This window comes from Leucopleurus acutus, assembly GCF_964270905.1.
Source record: "Leucopleurus acutus genome assembly, chromosome: 15".
NCBI classification, from domain to species: Eukaryota; Metazoa; Chordata; class Mammalia; order Artiodactyla; family Delphinidae; genus Leucopleurus; species Leucopleurus acutus.
In genome coordinates, this window is record NC_139157.1 from 38,806,933 (window position 1) to 38,827,540 (window position 20,608).

Here is a 20,608-nt window from a genome sequence, read left to right on the forward strand (position 1 = left end):
CTATAAGTACAAAAAAAAAATCTTTTGAGTCAGGAATTGGTGATAGCAGTAGTTCCACACAGCTGTGAATTTGTGTAAAATATATGACTGTAAATGCAGAAAGTTTCACTAATCCCACTTGGGGATTTTGCCAAGTGATTTGATGGAAAGGCAAGGAGAAAGCTTGGATGCTATTTTTAAGAGAATGGTTGAAGGACAGAGCTGTGAGGTTCACTTAATATTACATGGGAAAATAAGTGAAGACATAAAAGGGGAGAGAAAAAGGCAAAGAAGTACAAATCTCAGTCAAATAAGAGAGATGAAAAAATAAGTTGTAGTCAGGAGGGGGATAGTTTTCTTGAAGGATTTAGTAGCAGAATAATGGCAGGGTTATGGAAGAGCTGTGGCTGGGGTTAGCTGTTCTTAGAATGAAGATCAAGCAGTTGGAGACTAAGGTATTGGAGAAGCTATCCACATGGACATTGAAGCCACCAATGGTGATGCCATGGGGTGGAGAAGGAATGAGTCAGACACCAAAGGCTTTCATGACTGTGGTGGAATAATCAGGAACTGAGTGGATGACTGTACAGAATTGGGACAGAAGGTACATATCCAGGGAACAAGAGCCTAAATGGATCAAGGGTTGGTGTAAGAGGGGGTGCACGGTTCAAAAGCAATACTGGGGAGCTACAAGGATGCCAGCGCTGGCTCTCATGGTCCTGGGGTGTGAGATAATGAGCAGTCTACATTAGAGGGAGATCCAGAGGAAACTATTCTCAGAAGAAAGCTGATTTTTACTTAAAGCAAGACAATGGAGGAAGCATTGTGTGAATAGGTTGTGAAGGTGGAGGGATTTTTTCAATATTGAACAAGGATTCCACAAGGTCAGAAAGGATGGATTTTAGGAGGTAGGGCCAGCTTCATGGCACTACAATCTGTGCAGTAGGACAGGGCTCTACTTCTAAGAAAGCCCTGTGCTTGTCTTAATGTTCTGCTGTCCCTGCCTTGAAATTCTTAATAATTTTTTAACAAGTGACCACACATGTGCATTTTGCATTGGTCCCCACAAACTATGTAGCCAGTCCTGTTTAGAAGAAGTGGAGAAATGGGAGTGTACGTGAAGCAAGAAGTAGCACCAACCTTCTGAGGAATAAATTATGGGAGAGATTAAATGCAGGAAGTTGTGTTTTGAGGAAAGACCAAGAATGGTGGGAGAAGGGGTGTGGCTGCAAGTTTCCAATAACATCTAGGTTCCCTCTCTTTAGGGCAGGCTAGCTGAGACCTGGGTGGGAGAGGCAGTCAGCAGTCCGCATCAGCCTCTTCCAGGTCTGTGTAGTGTATTAGTTTGCTACGGTTTGCTGTAACAAATTACCACAGATTTTGTGATTTGAGCCAGCATAATTTTATTCTCTCACCGTTCTGGAAACCAGAAGTTCGGAATCAAGGTGTTGGCAGAGCAGTGCCCCCTCTGAAGGCCTTAGGGCAGGATCCTATTTTGCCTCTTTAGCTTTTGGTGGCTATAGGTAATCTTTGGTATTCCTTGGTTTGTGACTACATAACTCCAATCTTTGCCTTCATCTTCACAGATCCTCTGTGTTTCTTCCCTACTGTCTGTATTCTCCTCTCCTAACAAGGACACTTTTTGGATCAGGGTCCACCCAGGTTAATCCAGGATGATCTCATCGGGAGCTCCTTACCTTAATAACATCTTCAGAGACCCTTTTCCAAGTAAGGTTACATTCACAGGTACTGGGGTTAGGACTTGGACATACCTTTTGAATGCTGGTCCGAGACCAGCATTCAGTCCTCTAGAGCGAGGTTGGCTGAGGCCACAGGAAGAGCCAGGCTGGATGACACTGGCATCTGATAACTTTTCAGGTCTGTTTGGCAAACCAAGGTAGTTATAATAATATGAAGTGTACCAGTGTTTCTAAAGCTTTCCAGCTGTGAAATTTAATACATACAAAATCTAGAAGATTAACACTGCCCAGAGAGACTTTATATCCCTAGAGGTAGCTATCTGTCCTTGGGGACAAAATGAGACTGGGGAGAGAAGTCGTGTACCTTGGATCGTTCCAAGTCTGGTTATAGGGAATTGAGGAAATGAGATTCTCCACTCCTTCTTTTCAGCCACTCTCCATTCCAGAGGACACATGTGCTTCCTTGATACGAAAGGATAGCTTATGGGATGACCGCATTTCATCCCTCTTCATAAATATGAGCGTTAGAAGGACGGGAGGAGTGACCTTGTGCCTCTGTGGCAGAGACCCAGCTAGCTTCCCAAGCCATGCCTTGTAGAGGACAATCTTAACCCTCGGGGTGGGGGTGGGGAGAGGAAGAAATGTTGAAACTGTGTTACTGTGCTAACTGTGCTGTTAACTTTATTCTCCTCCTCCAGCTGGCAGGCGCTCTGAGAGTTAGCTGAGTAGCAGGAGCCAAATGGAGCTCTCCTTAAAAGGCATCACACTCATTGGGCCTTGCTCCCTTCTGCTCATGACAGAACAGGAACCATAAATTCCATCCATTATTTTCTAAGTGTTGCCAGTGAGAAGATCCTAGATTGTGGCAGTGGGGCAGCAGCACAGCTACACTGACGTTTGGAGCCCATAAGAGCAACATCCCTCTTTGGGTGGCCTTTAAGGAAGTTGCCCTGAGATCCAGCTTGGGTAATATACTGGCAGATGACAGAAGGGAGTGGAGCCTGAGCTGCCCGCTGCTGACCCTGCTCCTGTCGTGTGACAGAAATGATGCCACAGACCCACATCCACCAAGGGAAAGGTTGGCATTGAAAAGAATGGGGCACAATTGGCTTTCAGGAGATCAGAGGCTGTAGCGTGAGAGGCAGAGGAAGAGGAAGAGACTGCTTTCCTTTTAGTATTTAAAGTAGAAATTTCCTAAGAAAGTATTCCAAATTATCATTGTACTCACACATCGCTCCTGTTCCTGGTCAATGGGGCATCCCTTTGCAGAGTATCAGGGTATATGAAAAGAACACTGAGAATCTTGGGTTCTAATCCCAAGTGGCAATGCCACTGATGGTGTAAAATTTCGGTAAAGGCAGTTTTCTCTGAAGGGAAGGTTAGGATTAAGGATTGCCCTGCTCTAAAATTCTCTTAAGTTTCTGAATTTGCTTCCTTATGAAATTCAAACTCCTCAGCCCAACGTTTAGAACACTTTACCCACCCATCTCTATCTCATTTCTGTTCTTATCATTTTCCAGTACAAATCCTGTTTTCCAGATAAGCTAATCCACTTGCCACTCCTTGTGACTTTCTCATTCCAACATTCATAACTGGTGCAGGAGGATGTGTTTTTTACTATCTTCCACTCTTAAGCAGTGTCACTTAATTTCTTCAAACTCCTGTTCACAAATAATCTACTGATGGAGATCTACTGATGAATTTTTTTCCACCCCTGATCAATTCATTCAGACATGTGCCAAGTTACTATCTAAATTTTATAGCCTTTCTTCCATGTGTTTGAGGAGTACAGCAATTTTAAATTAAAATATTATTCTCTTTAGTTTTTGCCACATCCTTAAAGCCTTTTCATGTGTATTAATTCCTCCTAATTATACTGTATGTTTCTTAGCATGAAGCTCTTATATTCCATAATAGTACTTTCTGATTTCTTCCAATAAATGAGACAATTCAGAATGATGTATGATTATTTTTAAAAATTGCTAGCTATTGAGCAATGGTACAGCATCGACAGGTGGTTGGTCCAGGGTAAGCATTCAGTAACTATTTTTGCATGAATATATAAGTAAATTCTCACCTTTCTGCTCATAGTTATATAATTACACACAAAAACATCAACCATTCTCCCTCCTTTGTTCAATATAATGAATTTAACACTTGGCAAGTGAATAAAATGTTACAGAAGTCTAAAAGTTAACAAAGATACCTTTGTGATTCACCAGTATGTGGTAATTTATTTGCCCAAATAAGCTTTATTTTTAACAACATATATAAGAAATAGTTGAAAACATTTTAATATATTTTATATGAATTGCTTCCATGCACAGATTCATAAAATCAGAGATGCATGATTTAAGATTAGGTGATCATAAAAATTAAAAAATTAACTCATAACTTCTAACATAGGGGATCTTGGTGTCTCTAAAATTGTCTCTTAGTATATTAGAAAATATACATTTTATCAGAACTCCAGTAAAATTTTCATAATATCTGTTATATTATTCATAGTAGATATTTATTATGGTCCTGAATTATTCAATAACTATGGATAAATATAATGAATGCTAAGCTGTCTTATACGTTGGGTCTTTTTTGATTTGGGGAAAACTCTAATTTAACATCACTGAAAGAATTTAGGGTGGGTGGAATCTTCTAAAAAAGGAAGCTTCTGAGATGTTCCTGGGGTATTTGGATTTGAAGGCTAGCCTCTTAAAAATTTCCTTGAGAACTGAGAACTTAAACTTAACCCAATTGGGACACTTTTTTTGGTAATTTTCCTTACACTGTACAGGAGTTAGAAAAGCTATAAAAATTAACATTAGCCCATAAATCTAAGGCAGATCACAATAAAAAAATGTATTCCTTAATTTAAAGTATTTTAAGAGTTGAAATATAATCTTTATCATTAACATTTCACTGGGTATCTTGGATTAGATGCATCTTAGCCATGATTCTCCTTATTAGATGCAGTGCCAGATAAAATTTTAAAATAAATAAAGCCTATCCCCTTTCTGCATCTTTTTCTTCTTTTCCAACCATTTGAGGTTCTCCTGTGGGGAGTGAGTAGATTTTCTAAACACACTGACCCTCTCCTTAACTTCTGGAAAGAAGGAGTGACTGCAGTCAGTCATGTTAAAGATTTACCAGACAAGACCCATGCTTTCCTGATTTCAATCTATTTAATGAAGATTCCTTTCCTTAAGTAAAAAGGAAGATTTTGATATAGAATTCTGGGTTGACAGAAATTTTTTTCCCCATAGTTTAAAGGAGTTGCTGTGTTTCATCCTATGTATAAAATATGTCTTTTATTCTGTTTTTAAGAGTTTCTCTTTACCAGTGATTTTTAAAAATTTATTTTATTATTGGATGCATTGGGTCTTCATAGCTGCGTGCAGGCTTTCTCTAGTTGCGGCGAATGTGGGCTACTCTTCCTTGCGGTGCGCCCGCTTCTAATTGCGGTGGCTTCTCTTGTTGCGGAGCACGGGCTCTAGGCGTGTGGGCTTCAGTAGTTGTGGCGCACGGGCCTAGTTGCTCCGCAGCATGTGGGATCTTCTCGGACCAGGGCTTGAACCCGTGTGCCCTGCATTGGCAGGCGAATTCTTAACCACTGCACCACCAGGGAAGCCCTTTACCAGTGATTTTAAGTAATTTTATTATGATGTTTTTGGTATAGTTTCTCTCATGTTTTGTGCACTTCAGGTCCTTGCACTTCTTGGGTTAGAAACATTTCATTTATTACTTCAAATAATTTTTCTGCTCACCCCTTCTTGAGGATTCCAATTAACTCATATGCTTAAGCTGCTTGAAGTTGTCCCACATATCATTGATGTTCATTTGTTTTTGGTCTTTATGTCTCTGTTTGTTTGTTTTAATAGTTCTGTTGCTATGCCTTCAAGCTCACTGATTTGTTTTGCTCTGTAGTGTTTAATTTGTTAATTCTATACAGTGTTTGTTTCATCTCAAGACATTAGATTTTTCATCTCAATAAGTATGATCTCAGTCTTTTTCATGTCTTCCACATTAATATGCTCAATCCTTCCTCTACTTTCATAAGCATATGGGATATAACTACAATGAGTTTTATAATGTCATCACATACTAATTCCATTGCCTGTGTTAATTTTGGATTGTTTCTATTGATTGCGTTTTCTCTTCACTATAAATCCTTTTCCCCTAAACACTTAGTAATAATTCACTGCACACAATGCACTTTTATAAATGTTTTGGATTGAATGAAATGAATCTTCAAGAAAAAGGGCAAATTCTATTCACCAACATTTTGCTCAGAGGAAAACTTATCTGGAGAATTTAGTGGAGGACACAATTCTGAGATAACCAGTTCTATTCTCAACTCTGTTCCTAACAACTTCTGTGGAACAGAAGTTGTTAGGAACAGAGTTTTATGCCTAAATTTTCATATAAAATGGTAATGGGTGTTGGCCCTCCTCTCTAAAATTAAGAAAGGTTTTTTATGTTAGGTCAAACAAGGATAGTCTTAACTAGGATTATACTGAAATTCTATCTATATTGCTTTTGAAGTACTTTTACAATTGTGAATGTTATGTGTTTATAAATTATTCATTACCAGAAAAGGAGCTGATTCCAAGTCATGCTCCAGGAATCACCTGATAAAATCACTGTTAATAGCAACATGAGGCTACATCTCAAGGAGGGAAACCAATAAAAATTATTTCTCAGTTCAACAGTGATATTATTCTCAGCTTTTATGTTAACTTAATGACTGAATGGGTCCTTATTAATAAATGTTCCCATTTTCCAACAAACATTTCTATGATATTTATAAACGGCTTATACAGATCTCTGCTGTACTTCAAAAGAAAATTAAAAGCATATAAACTTGCTGCATCCAACTGTTTTCCCACCCTTCCCCTGGTTCATATCATGCCATCTGGGGCATCCAAAATAAGGAAAATGAAATAACACAGATACATGAAAGAATTCTGTATATATCCCCAAATCCATGTGCACAGATCTGTAAGCACAGTTGGCTTGAGTTGTTAGAAGATTTAGTTTCATTCCGGTAAACAAATCCTCTCAGTAAAGGGATGATTTATGGCTGAAAACATTAGCCTGGCACTGCACACCTTTGCCATCAATACTTTTAGTCTGTGAAAGTCCATGAGAGAAAGTGGCCTCCAAACATTCTTAGATTTCAAATCCAAACATTCTTAGGTTTCAGATAAAAAGTATTAACTTTACCTGATTCTAAATAGCAGAGTTATGTTCATCATTGTTACGCTAGAGTCCCGACCGGTAGAATTTGTACCAACAGGGAACTTGTTAGAAAGGTAAGATCTCAGACCCCACCCTGACTTACTAAGTCACAATGTGCATCTAACAAGAGCCTCAAGTGATTCCTATACATGTTAAAGTTTAAGAAGCACTGCTATACATCACCTTGCATCTTTAAACTCAGTCATTAAACTTGAGGTTTTATTCTAGATAAACTGTACTTCTCTTACTCTAAGAGACGTTGTACCTCTTGTCATTGTACAACAATCCTAGTGCTGAATGAATTGAATCTGATTTTTGTGATGACAAATACAACTTACAGGCAAAGTTGCCGGTGGGTGGATGAGGTGCTGTGGAAAACCATTCAAGAAAGCGAGGTTCTTTCTTTCCTGAGAATGTGTCCCAGATCTCTTGATTCTGAAATATCAGACACTGTATATGACTACACAATATTAAAATTGCAACTCCTTCATGATTCTTTCAATGATTAGAATTTTCCAGAATTTACTCAAGCCTCTAACTTAAAATAAAACCAATTTTAATTGTTCTGATGGAAAGGTTGTATATAGTTGTTCAAAACCTCAAAACCTTTCTTAATACTAGAAATTTAGATCAGGAAAGGATGCTAGAGGTTGGTTAGTTCTCCTGTTTTAGACCACAGCCTCTTGCATTTAAAGGGTAGTATTGATAATTTGCAATAAAAAATGTGTTATTTATCCTCTATTTAACTGATATCCTATCAGCTTCCAAAAAGAATTTATTATTATAGAAGACCCTCTATAAAATAAAATTAAGCTAGATTTGTATAACAATGTATAAAGGCAATGAAATAAATATATCAACCACTTTGCCTATGTTTACTGAGATTAAACATTAAATTTGGTTCTTCATCTCTTGGAAATTAAAGCAAAAAATGTACACAGAACAGAGTGTAAAGCAAGTTAGCTTTTGCAACCCCATGTATAGAATCCCAGTTGGGGATATTAATAACAACATAGTTCATTTCACTTTTTAAAACCTTCTATATAGATAATCACTCTTTTGAACCAAACTTTTATCTGAAGGGTTATATTTCTGCAGTTAAATGGAAGATGCTTAAATTTAGTTCAGTGTCATTCTAACTGTTGGGTAAAGTCTAATATACAGGAAGAATCCAAATCTCATTGGCTAAATCCTAAATAAATGAAACTGGTAGGAACAAAGGTTTAATTTTTTACAAAATAAAAATTTTAAACTTTGACTTCCTAATGTTTGATAAAGTTATATCTACCTGGCCAAAACCTTCTGGTTAGGTATCCATGAAACAACTGGTATTATGAAAATACAGTGCTTTTTGCTCAGTACAAGTATTCTGTCCTTCCCCAGATGAAGACACTTTGAGAACCAATAGTTTTCATGTACACTTACTTGTATTGGCTTATCTTATGTCAATGTTGGTATTAAGACCAGAAACAGAATACTGAGTTCCTGACTTGGATTCCAACTACTATCTTGACAATTCATTTTGAATGCATTCTAATCTACAGACAGTTATTTTACAAAGAAGGGTGAATAGACATTTTTTGTTTCTAGTAAAGGAAGCAGTAGAAATAAGTCTATTAATGCAAAAAAGCAATAATTTCCAGTAGCCCTTTAGTTATTCAGAGGAAAAGCATATAGTCATAGAAAGTTTTCCTAATTAGGCAACAACTGTGTATATGCATTGGAGGTGGGGGGAGAGGATATGTGTGTGTGTTGAGAAATAGGAATTAGATGAAAGGACTTCCTAACTGTAGAATTATTTAACAAGGAGAAACTGCAGTGTGTGATATTTCCCACTTGAAGATAACTTTAAGAGGTGGATAAACTGTAACCTGCCCATATGGATGAGATCCATGTTTTTTTTAAGTAAAGCTCATGATAGATACACCTATGAGGGGAAGGGGCAGTTCTAAAGGAATCACACAGCTGTGAAATAGTTTACCACTGGCAGATCCTCTTCACGATTTTACCTACTTCAATCTATTTTCTCCCCCAATACTTGTCCATAGACGTCAGTTATCATCTGTGAGCAGAGGACAGCCCTGATGACAGAACAGTGAGCATTCATCATCTTCCCACTATCACCATTATCTCCAGTCTCTCTCTGGCCACGTTCTGACTCTTCCTTTCTCCTTGGCCCAGCTAAACTAAGAAAAATGTCTGATTGTTCTGCTCTTACCTAAAACCTGAAAAACTCACCTTGGGGATTAAACCATTGTATCTTTTGTGTCTGTATTAATCAAATTAACTAAAGAGCAAAATGATCTACACTTTGTTTTGTAGAACACTGTTAGAAGGCTATCATTTTACTATCTGTCTACGTTTATGTACTTCCACTGGAGGGGAAAAAGTAACTCTTCCCTTGCTTACTGAACCCTGCTAAGCGAAGTGCTTTTCTTTCATTACCTTCCGCCACCCCGCCAAAACAATCTGTGAGTTATACGGTGTTATTGCCTTTAACAAAAGAGTAAACTGAGGCACAGATAAGTTAAATAAAATTTACCCAAGATCTTACAACCTTTAAGCAGTGGAATCACGTTTCAAACCTTAGGTATGACTAAGCGCTAAGCCTGTGATCTTAACCTCCACGCTACGTAACTTCCCACAAATGAAACTCACGAAGTATCGCTGTGAATTGTATCTGGTGTAAAATAGCTATTCATGAAGCTCTTCCTAAATAAGACTTCATTTGAAGACATCATATTTGCTAGCAGTAGGCTCAGAGCTCAGAAAGATAAATATTTTAATTGGACACCACTCATCTTTACCAATAATTTAGGATTTTTGTATACTTCACTGTTTCTTCCTAACTATATGTCTAAATATCCCCCCTTTTTTCCTGGTCCTGATTTTTACTCATTTCTTCTGATTTTCATTGATGTCAAAACATACGTAATGATTAAGGGCAGAAACAACAAATGATAAAATATTTCAGAATAGCCAAAGCTTGAAAATTCTGATCTTTTTTGGAGAATGTGATATAGTGAATATTTGAGGATTACTTATCCAGAGTTGAAAAAAATTGGTTTCTTATTATTAATAAATAATTCTTTGTTGACAAAGGCATACTCAATTTAGCCGTCTTCTTTCATTACTGCCCCTTACTCTTTATAATTTTGTTTCCTATAATAATTAAATATCAGTGTCTTATTTGTGTTATCTCTTTTGTAGAACTTGAGCCAGCTTGGAATGACAACCACCTCTTGCATATCTGCATATTCTTTCCTAGCCCCTAGTGTAAAAGAATGTCAGGATAGAGACATATTAAGTTTTTATTGGATCACATACTTTTTAAAAACTTTTCTTTACATTACAGAAATAACTCATGAATATATCCTATTTTTTACAAATTTTAAACATGGAGATGAAATCAAGCCACCTATGAAAGCCACCTTCAACTTTTAGTCCCACCTTCTCCATAGATAACTGTGTCTATCAAAAATTTAGCATATTTATTTCCCACCCTTTGTGGATAGTTTTTAATATTTATTTAGTCTGCACCGGGTCTTAGTTGTGGCACACAGGATCTTTTTGGTTGCGGCATGCAAACTCTTAGTTGCGGCATGCATGTGGGATCTAGTTCCCCCACCAGGGGTCGAACCCAGGCCCCCTGCATTGGGAGCGTGGAGTCTTACCCACTGGACCACCAGGGAAGTCCCCCACCCTTTGTTAATGCTTTTACAGAGATGTCAAGTGGATCCAGAATTACTATATATATTGTTTTTCACGTCTCTGTGTTTTACATACCGTAGATAGTCTGCAACTTTCATTTTTTGTTGCACAATGTCTTAGAATTCTGTTGCTGTTACCAAACATAGGTATGGCTCATTCTTTTTAATTGTTGCATAGTATTTCATAAAATAAAAATATCAAGACTCATTTAACCACTCACCATACAGAAAAACATTTGAGTTCTTTCCAGGATTTTATTATTATAAAGGTAGCTGAAATAAACATTTATTTTTATGTATCTTATATACATGTGTTATTTTAGGGTAGATACTGAGAAGTAGAATTTCTGGGTTATGGTATATGTCTTACTCTAAGAGATATTTCCATAGTAGGAAGTTATATTGGGGTCAATAGGTTCAGGCACAAAAGTAAGAACTTCCTCAGTCCTGGAGTCAAGAGTCGTAAAAAGTCTATCAATTTAGCAGCAGTTGTATTGAATATTTTTACAATGGAAAACATATTGTATGAAAATCAAAGGAAATGGATACTAACTCCCCTCTGCGGCTAATTAGAAGTTATGCAACCTCTCCAGACTTGCATTTCCTCAACTATAGTATTAGGATGGGATAGGACTAGAGGACTTATTTCTCAGAAATGTTCAGATCTACATGGCATATTTCTGTTCTTCATTTATTCGTTCATTCAATAAACATAAACAAGGCATATATAAGAATCCACAATGTTTCCATAAGGACTTAACAAGAAATAATACCAGGAAACAAAGCAATGTATAAACAGATAGGTATCATTTAAATAAATGTATCTAGGCCACAAAATGTGTGCTTTCAAAAAAAAAAAAGAGAGAGAAGGGGTACAAAAGATGAACACTTATCATTTATTTAGTTTGCTTTATTTATCCAGATGTTCCCCTAAATACAAGTCCTCTTATCTGCTACAACTTCAACTGTATGTAGTCCGTACACACACTGAATAAAGAAGGGGTCAAGAAGGAGAAAGTATGGGGGAAGGCCTTCCTGAAGAAGAGACTTATGAATTTGATACTTGTTAAAGACAAAAAAAAAAAACTCTAACCATTTTTATCCAGTTCTTAAAGATTCCTTTCATTTAGCACTGAACCTGTACATCTCTTTATTTAAGCTTTCTTTGAAGTTGTAGTAGCTTCAAAGGCAAAAGGACTATGTGAGGACACAAAAGAGATGAATCAAAACACAGACAACATAATTTATGACATTGAATTATCAGTCCACTGAGAGGACAGCCAGAAATAAATTGTATAAAATATAGTTATATTAAAATGAGGAAAACATATGATGGTGTCAAGACAGCATTTAATAATTACCAAACAAATGAGAAACCTAACCAAGACAGAATCATAAATAAGTTCCTGTCTGTCAATGCCATCCTTAGCTCAGTAGATCAATTTACTTTCAATTTAGACAGCTGAAACTTACCCACCCAAAAAGTGGAAAATTGAAACCCTCTCTGAATAGGCGATTTCAAAGCATGATTTCACTAAGCCTTTGTCAATTACATCGATTTGGTTAAGTTTAATTCATTTCAGAGGACATTTATCATGCCCTAAGCATTCTAGTAATTGCTAGGGACATAAACATGACAAAACATGACCCCTACCAAAAAGAGTTTACCTTCCATTGGAAATATTTCAGAGTTCTCAAATCTCAAAACCAAATTAATTTGAGTGTGTCATCTTTAATCAAAGAAAAGAAAAACAAAGAGGGAGAGAGAAACCGTTTACATATATATATTTTGCAAGGACTTAGCATGATTGGTTACAGAACACACCACCAACAACAACCTGAGCAGATACCAAAATCGGGGGGTGCTCTAGTCCCTTTTATAAAACAGCATTCCTGCTGTACCCAAGTTTCGGCTTCCACAGTTCCAACCAACCACGTTGAGTTAATCTGCAGATGCGGAACCTGCGGATAAGGAAGGCAACTGTACTTCCATAATTTAATTTTACTTCTATAGACTTAAGATTCTTTAGCTGTGAGAGAGGAAGAGAATTAAATAATCTATGGCCCCTTTCAGCTTTAACCCAACAACTGAGTCAGCTATTAGGCTTCCAGTTGTTTGTGTAGAAAAGTAGCAGATAAAGGCAGCCCAGATAGGTCAGTTCAGTGAAAACCATGTCAAGTTAAAAGGTGTTCAATTATTCAGTAGATCATATGCTGCTCTTTGTATATCTTACCTCACTGTGTTGGATAAATACTCTCCCACTGATCATAATACTTTTCAAGTAAGGTATTTAATGGATTTAATATTTTAGAACAGTGGTAAATTCATCAGATAACTCATACTTAATCTCAACCTTCCATTTTTAAATCCTTAATAAACTGAGGCCACTTTTCTGACCATGAATAAATAATATGGTAAATGTAATTTAATATTTTTTTGGTTCTGTTTATTTTTAAAATTTTACATAAATCTCAGTGGTGTGAAAGTTAATAATATCTAAGACAGGAGATAATTTTACTTAGTATTTTTGCATCTTTCTTCTAAATGTGGAATGTAGCAAAAAAAAATCCACTAGATCTTTAATCAGTGTATCACAGACCTATAGCTTGCTACTGGGCAATTTATTTATTGAATTCATTTATGCAAAAATAAAACACCTGGTTAGAATTCTATTCATGGTTCAGTTAATCTAAGATTAGTTATAATTTCCAAATGATATAAATTTTGTACTGACATATTAAACCTCTGGATTGTAGATGTAAATTTTAATTTAACTTATGCATTTGATCTCCCATGAGATGAGAAAAAATGATACTTATTTAAAGAAATATGTAGCAATAAGGTGGAGATACTACCTTAAAATCTTGTACGTGTAACCATTCTTCCATTCTTTCCATTCTTAATATATTTTCTTTCTGATTGGCTTCTAAACATTTTAATTAGAACTTCTTTTATATTTATTGTCAACCTATACTTTAAATAGCCATTTGCCTCACTCACAATCGTTAATGATGTATAATCTCTTAGAGGTAAGATTAGGTCCATTCAGCCTTAGTTCTGTACACACTTTGTATGTTAAGTGGTTCCTCATACACCAGACTTACAGAGGATTTCACTCACATCATTTATCTCCATCTCTTCCAAGTCTAATGCTGGGCCTGGCCTTGTACACTCATCATCTAAAAGCTCATCTCTGGTAGACATGTACAAGTAGCACAGATAGTTCAAAGCATAAATTTAATCTAACGTCTCACAGGGGCAGAAGTAGTGATAGCAGAGCTTCCTAGATCGCTTCCAGCAGGACTGCCATCTGGTCTATCATTTCTCAATCTTTGGAAGGATCTTCTAACAAAAGACATTTCATTGGATATGGAAAAGCTAAGAAAGGTTTTAACTTATCCGGCAATCCCCCTAGTGTCAGACCCAATACACTCATACATTTCAAAAGAGGCAGGCAGGGTAATAAACCACCAGAAAAATAATAGATAAGAGCTTCCCTCATTCCTTTATGACTTCCCAAGTTAGACTCTCCCATACTATAAAGATACTAAATACTAACCCTCCAGCTCTTCATCCAAGTGAAACATTAAAGTCTCTTGTCCAAGTGAAAGTCTGATAAGCCTTCCGTTGGTCTTTCTGCTCTGTTCTCTTTGGTCTCAGAGGAGCATAAGGAACTGTTTACCTCTGAAGTCGAGAAAAATAATTTAAATTTAAAGTTATGATATTTTCCTTCCAGTTTTATCATGATATATTGACATACAGCACTGTAATTTTAAGATGTACAGCATGATGATTTGACTTAAATATATCATGAAATGATGACCACAATAAGTTTAGTGAAGCGCCATCATCTCATGCAGATACAAATAAAAGAAAAAGAAAAAAGTATTTTCTCTTTTGATGAGAACTCTCAGGAACTACTCTCTTACCAACTTTCTTTCTTTTTTTTTTAATTTTTCTTTTTAAAAATAATTTATTTATTTTTGGCTGCATTGGGTCTTTGTTGCTGCACGGGGGCTTTCTCTAGTTGCAGCGAGCGGGGGTTACTCTTCATTGCGGTGCGCCCGCTTCTCATTGCTGTGGCTTCTCTTGTGGAGCACCGGCTCTAGGCACGTGGGCTTCTGTAGTTGTGGCATGCAAGCTTCAGTAGTTGTGGTGCACGGGCTTAGTTGCTCCGCGGCATGTGGGATCTTCCCGGACCAGGGCTCAAACCCATTTCCCCTGCATTGACAGGCAGATTCTTAACCACTGTGTCACCCGGGAAGTCCTCTGAACAACTTTCATGTGTAACATACAGCAGCGTTAATTATATTTATCATGTTGTACTTTACATCCCTAGTGCTTATTTATCTTATAACTGGATGTTTGTATCTTTTGGTTAGCTTCATTCATTTCCCCCTCTCCCCACCCACCTCCTCTGGTAACCACAAATCTGATCTCCTTTTCTATGAGTTTGTTTGTTGGCTGGTTTGCTTGTTTTTGAAGGATAAATGACCTACAACACTGTGTTAGTTCCTGGTGTACAACATAGTGATTCGATATTGCTATACATTTCAAAGTGATCATCACGGTAAGTCTAGTTACCATCTGTCACCATACAAAGATAGTGCATTATTATTGACTGTATTCCCCACACTGTATACCTCATACCTATGACTTATTTCTTTTATAACTGGAAGTCTTTACCTCTTAATCTCCCTCACATATTTCTCTCATCCCTCCCCCCAAAATAATAAAAAATAAATTTAAGTCTATGAAAATAAACTAATTCAGACAGATTATTATAATTGTTATTTAATATTATCATCATTATGATTAATGGTGCCCATTAGAGTTGGTATTTGTTCCTAGAAGAAAACTGAAAAAACACTCTAGGATTATAACTGCATAATACATGTACGTGTGTGAGTGTGTGTATATTTTCTTTAAGTAAATGGCAGGAAAGGGAGTGGTGCTAAGGTAGCACCCAAAGGAAAAGCAGCAAAAATTAAATGGAATAACCTGGTAAGCAAAGAAAAATGTTGAAAAAGCATTTCAGAGAATCACTTGAGAAAAATTGTATTCTGCAAGATGAATTATGAGTCTCATCTTTAATATGTGTCATATTGGCTTATTACCCATGTCATTATTAGAATAAAAATTCTCAATTCTAGGAATAATTGAATATTTCTATTGAGAGTAAGTCTTTCCACAGAAGTGCTTTGGCATGCCTGTTTCACCATTTGCTGTCTGAATAATGTAGAAGATATGATTAATATTTCTGTTTTAAGGCCACTAATAAATACATTTCTGAAATATATTTTTAAATAAAATTATTACTATACTAATTTGTTCAAAGTAATCTTCACCAAAGCTTAGTTTGTTTGATTACTACAGTGTATTTTGCAATGAAATCAAACAGCAACCCACGTAACCAACTTATTTGAGAGAAATAGCAAAAAAGAAAAGAAATAAAACAGTCATGATGGAAGTGCTTTTCTATTTTGATTGCTAAGACTATTCCATATCTTATATCGCTTCATATTACATAGTATTAATCAATACTCAGGAGATAATTATGAGATCAGGGAAACAAAACACAACTTGCATAGCCAAAGACAGAAAATGCAATAATTTCTAATCTTTCATTTAATAACAATTTCCTTCATTACGACTGTGTGTTAATTACTGTTTTGAGTCTTAGGACACGTAAGAGAACAAAACAGACCAAACAATCATTGATCTTGTGGAGCCTATATGCCAGTCTCTACTTAAAAATGTTTGTATATAATAATATATTAATATGGTCATCAGGTCCTTTATCACAGGCAGTACAAAAGAATTGTGCCTTCTGCAAACACCATCCATTGCCACAAAGAAAGCAGCTATCATCCAAGGAACATAGGTTAGAAAAGCCAGCTGGTCTGTATCTATCTGTGTCGCTTCTCCAGCAGGTAACATCATTCCTAACTTCAACCTCTTTGAAAGACATATTTATGAGCTTTTGAGAAAAAGAACCAAAGTTTTTATTCATAATTTGCTTGAAATAACATATTATCATGTAAAACTGTCTTTTGGTCTTTGAAATCATTCCCAGTCATTCTCATCTGGATGAAAGCCACAAGCCAACAACTGTGTGGGTTGTTAAACAGTAACCACATCTCCTTATTTCTCTCTTACATTCTCACTTTTCACATTCCTCTATTTTTTCATGGCAAATAGGAGAAAGTAAAGAGAAGCCCAGCGGTGTGACTGATAAGTCCTGCCTGGTGAAGAACACTTACTGGATTCTGGGGAGACACGTTAAGGCTCAAGCATGCCCTGGATGAATCTAGGACTTCAACATTTTTATTAGGATGTTAACTGTCATTGTATCAGTTCCATGGAGATAACAAAAATAAACAACCACAGAGTCCTCTCATCTGTCATCAAGAGGCACAAACAGTTTTTGAGCAGCTACTGTATACTGTGAACCATACATTGTATGATTCATAGTGGTAAAAGACAGTCTCTCCACTCAAGGGGGCAGGAGATATATATACATACATACATATATATATATATATATATATATATATATATATATATAAACTATGAACAATGTATGGTTCATGGTTCAATACATATATATTCAGACATATATGTACGCATGTATATATATATATACACATATGTGTTTATGTATATGTATGGTTCATATAGATGTAAAAGAAGGGCATTAACATTTTAAAAATATAGAATGATGTCATATTCCACACCTACACCCACTCCCCACTCCACATTCAGACCACTCTTATCTATCGAGATAGAAATCTAGAATAAAAACTTAATAATTGCTATGTATAGAAAGATGGCAATCATTAAAGCATAGCCTCATGGATCAATCAACTAATATTTACTCAGTAGTCAGAGACATCTGGCACAATGAAAGATTTGCAATGGTCCCTGCCCACAAAAGAGATTAAGATATAATAAGGAAGAAAAACAGAAAAAAATACCATAAATGCAAATGCAAATGATAAAATCACAGAATTATAAGAACAAACATATTAAAAGGAGGATTAAGTTTGTGTAAGAGAGAAAATGAATTTCTTTTAAATCTTTAATCTTGGTTCTTGAAATTTTAAAGATTTGGTCATTGTTTTTCAACATTTATATGGCAGGTTATTGAAATTTAACCTAGTGTTGCATCTTCCATTCCAAATCTATTTAAGTCCTTTGAGAGGCTCTCTGACCAAATAATTTGCATTACTTCGTTTCTGTTCAGTTTTTCATGCTCAACATTGCCTAGTTTTTTTGTTTTGTTTTGAATTTTATTTTATTTTTTTATACAGCAGTTTCTTATTAGTTATCTATTTTATGCATATTAGTGTATACATGTCAATCCCAATCTCCCAATTCATCCCACATCCCCCACCACTTTCCCCCCTTGGTGTCCATACGTTTGTTCTCTACATCTGTGTCTCTATTTCTGCCCTGCAAACCGGTTCATCTGTACCATTTTTCTAGGTTCCACATATATGTGTTAATAAACGGTATTTGTTTTTCTCTTTCTGACTTACTTCACTCTGTATGACAGTCTCTAGATCCATCCAACATTGCCTAGTTTTGATAATAACTAGCAATCATAAGACGAAAGGAAAATCTTACACTGTAAAAGAAATGCTATTATAAAAACAACTCTGAGATGACAAAGGGGGAGGAAATTCTCTAAACAGAGATCTGCATTTCCCGGGAGATATTAAATTTCAATACCAAGAAACTGCTTCAGTCCTGAAAACTCTATTCTATTCTTTATATAGAAAAATTGTGATAAGATTATAATGGTTCAATTCTTCCAAATCACAGGGTGATATAGAAGTTAAATTTTTATTTCCACAGAATTGCTAAGACTATTTGAGGATTGACTTGATATCCTGGTGATCTCCAAATGTCTTGGGCATTAATGTGACCCAAGGTACACCTTAAGCCTCTGATTGATGGAGGATCCTGGGCATATGGCAGGCTGTAATATAGAATCAGTGCCATCCACCTATGGTAGCTGAGACAACAAGAATTTATGGTAATGTTTATTTCTTCATCAGCTTTTATTCACATGTTTTCTAGAGGGAGTAAAAAAGCAGACTTACCACAGGTGGTGTCAGACAAGATATTGAGCACAATTCAGTAAAAATAAATAAACCTTACTATTCTACTTATCCATTAATTTTTCATTCTGGGGGCTCACTAAAACAGATTCAATCTAAAAAAAGAGAGAAAATGTTGGTGTGCCAAGAACCGAGAAGATACCAGACCAAATAGTAGTCTCTGCTGCTTACAGTGTATGATGCATGCAGACATGATACAGGAAAAGCCAAGTGCTCAGGGATGCTTAACTAACAGTGTGAAGCTGGGCAAACCCTGCACAGGCAAACAATTCACTTCATTAACAGGCTAATTAATAATAAGATAATTAATTTTTCAAGAAGAAGAGAATGAGGAAAAGTGTTGTGTGGGAGAAATATATTTCTAATTCACTTACTGAATAACATACTAATTACCTCCATTTAATAGAAGAGATGAAAACAAATAACATAATTTCATGCCAAAATCATTTTCCAGAACTCTCAGTTTCCCATCAAAATCAACCAAGGTCCAGCTTCTAAAGATTTGTTTTCTGTAATTCACAGTTTAATATAGAAGGAGCATGCATTTCCATGTTTAGACTCCACTTGAACCATTTCAGCACCTATAGAAGAATCTTCAAGCAAATTATTTTAGTGGTTGAATTTAACTGCATTCACATAGAACCCTCTACTTTCAAAGAGGGAAGAACAAATTTAAAACCTGTAATATATTGGACTAGTAAAACTGGTCAAATATAAAATAGTTGTTAAATAACTGCAGTATAAATTCACTGGAAATATTTAAGAAATATGTAGATTTCACTGAATAGAAACACTTTAACACCAATTTTTAATAATTTCAGAACAAGGCTAACCGCATCATCTGTCTTCATACAATGTCTTTTCTTTGCACCTGAACTCTAAATAAGAAACATCTAGTAGTGTTTAATTCATATCAGTTATTGGATGTGGCTACTTCTGTGAGAACAATTCATATTTCCTCAAGCTGAACTATGCAGAGACTGCCACTTTATTTTCAGGAATAATATTTATCATTTCCAATCTGATCTTGATACATGGGGCCCAGAGAAAATATCAGAAGATTACCTTTATTTTGTTGTGTAGTACTTTTCATTAGGAAATAGAACATCTTCAATTTTAAAATTTGAATGAATGAATGATCAAATGCATTTATTTTTGTAAATAGTACTTTGCTTTGTTACTAATTATTGATTAATGTTCATTCAATTGAATAAATATTTATTGAGTGCCTAATCTGATGTGAAGAGTCAAAAAGATGAGTTAACACAAATCCCTACTCTGGAAGAGGCTATAATCCAGTATGGGAAATAAAAATAATTCATATATTATTCTAAGAAAAGATAGTAAAGAAAGTGGCATAAAAATAATAAAAAGAATTCCAATAAGAAAACAACTGCAAGGAATTTGATGTGCCAGGAAGATCTTCAGAGAGGGATTTGAAGATGGGTCTTGAAGAATAGGTTAGGGCATGTAGCCTAGAGAAGGAAAGAAAGGATATTCTATGCAGAGAGAGCACAAATGCAAAGATGTGGGAATGGAAAAACATGGGTTGTATCAGTACATCAGTGAAATACCCTATTTGATTAGAATATAAGAAGACTGTAAGGAAGGAATTGGAAATAAACCTGAGAAAGTAAGCTGTAGGTAAGTTATGGCAGCCTTGAACTCCTGACTTTATTCTGAAGTAATGAGGAGACACGGAAAGCATTTGAGCAGGTAGAGTGATGTGATCAGATCTGGCAGTCAGAAGATTACATCATCAGCCATGTACATTGTGGGGAAAGCTGGCAGGCTCTGAGAGCCCAGACAAGAAGTAACAGAGAGCAAGATTAGGGTAGTGACCTTGGAAATGGGAAA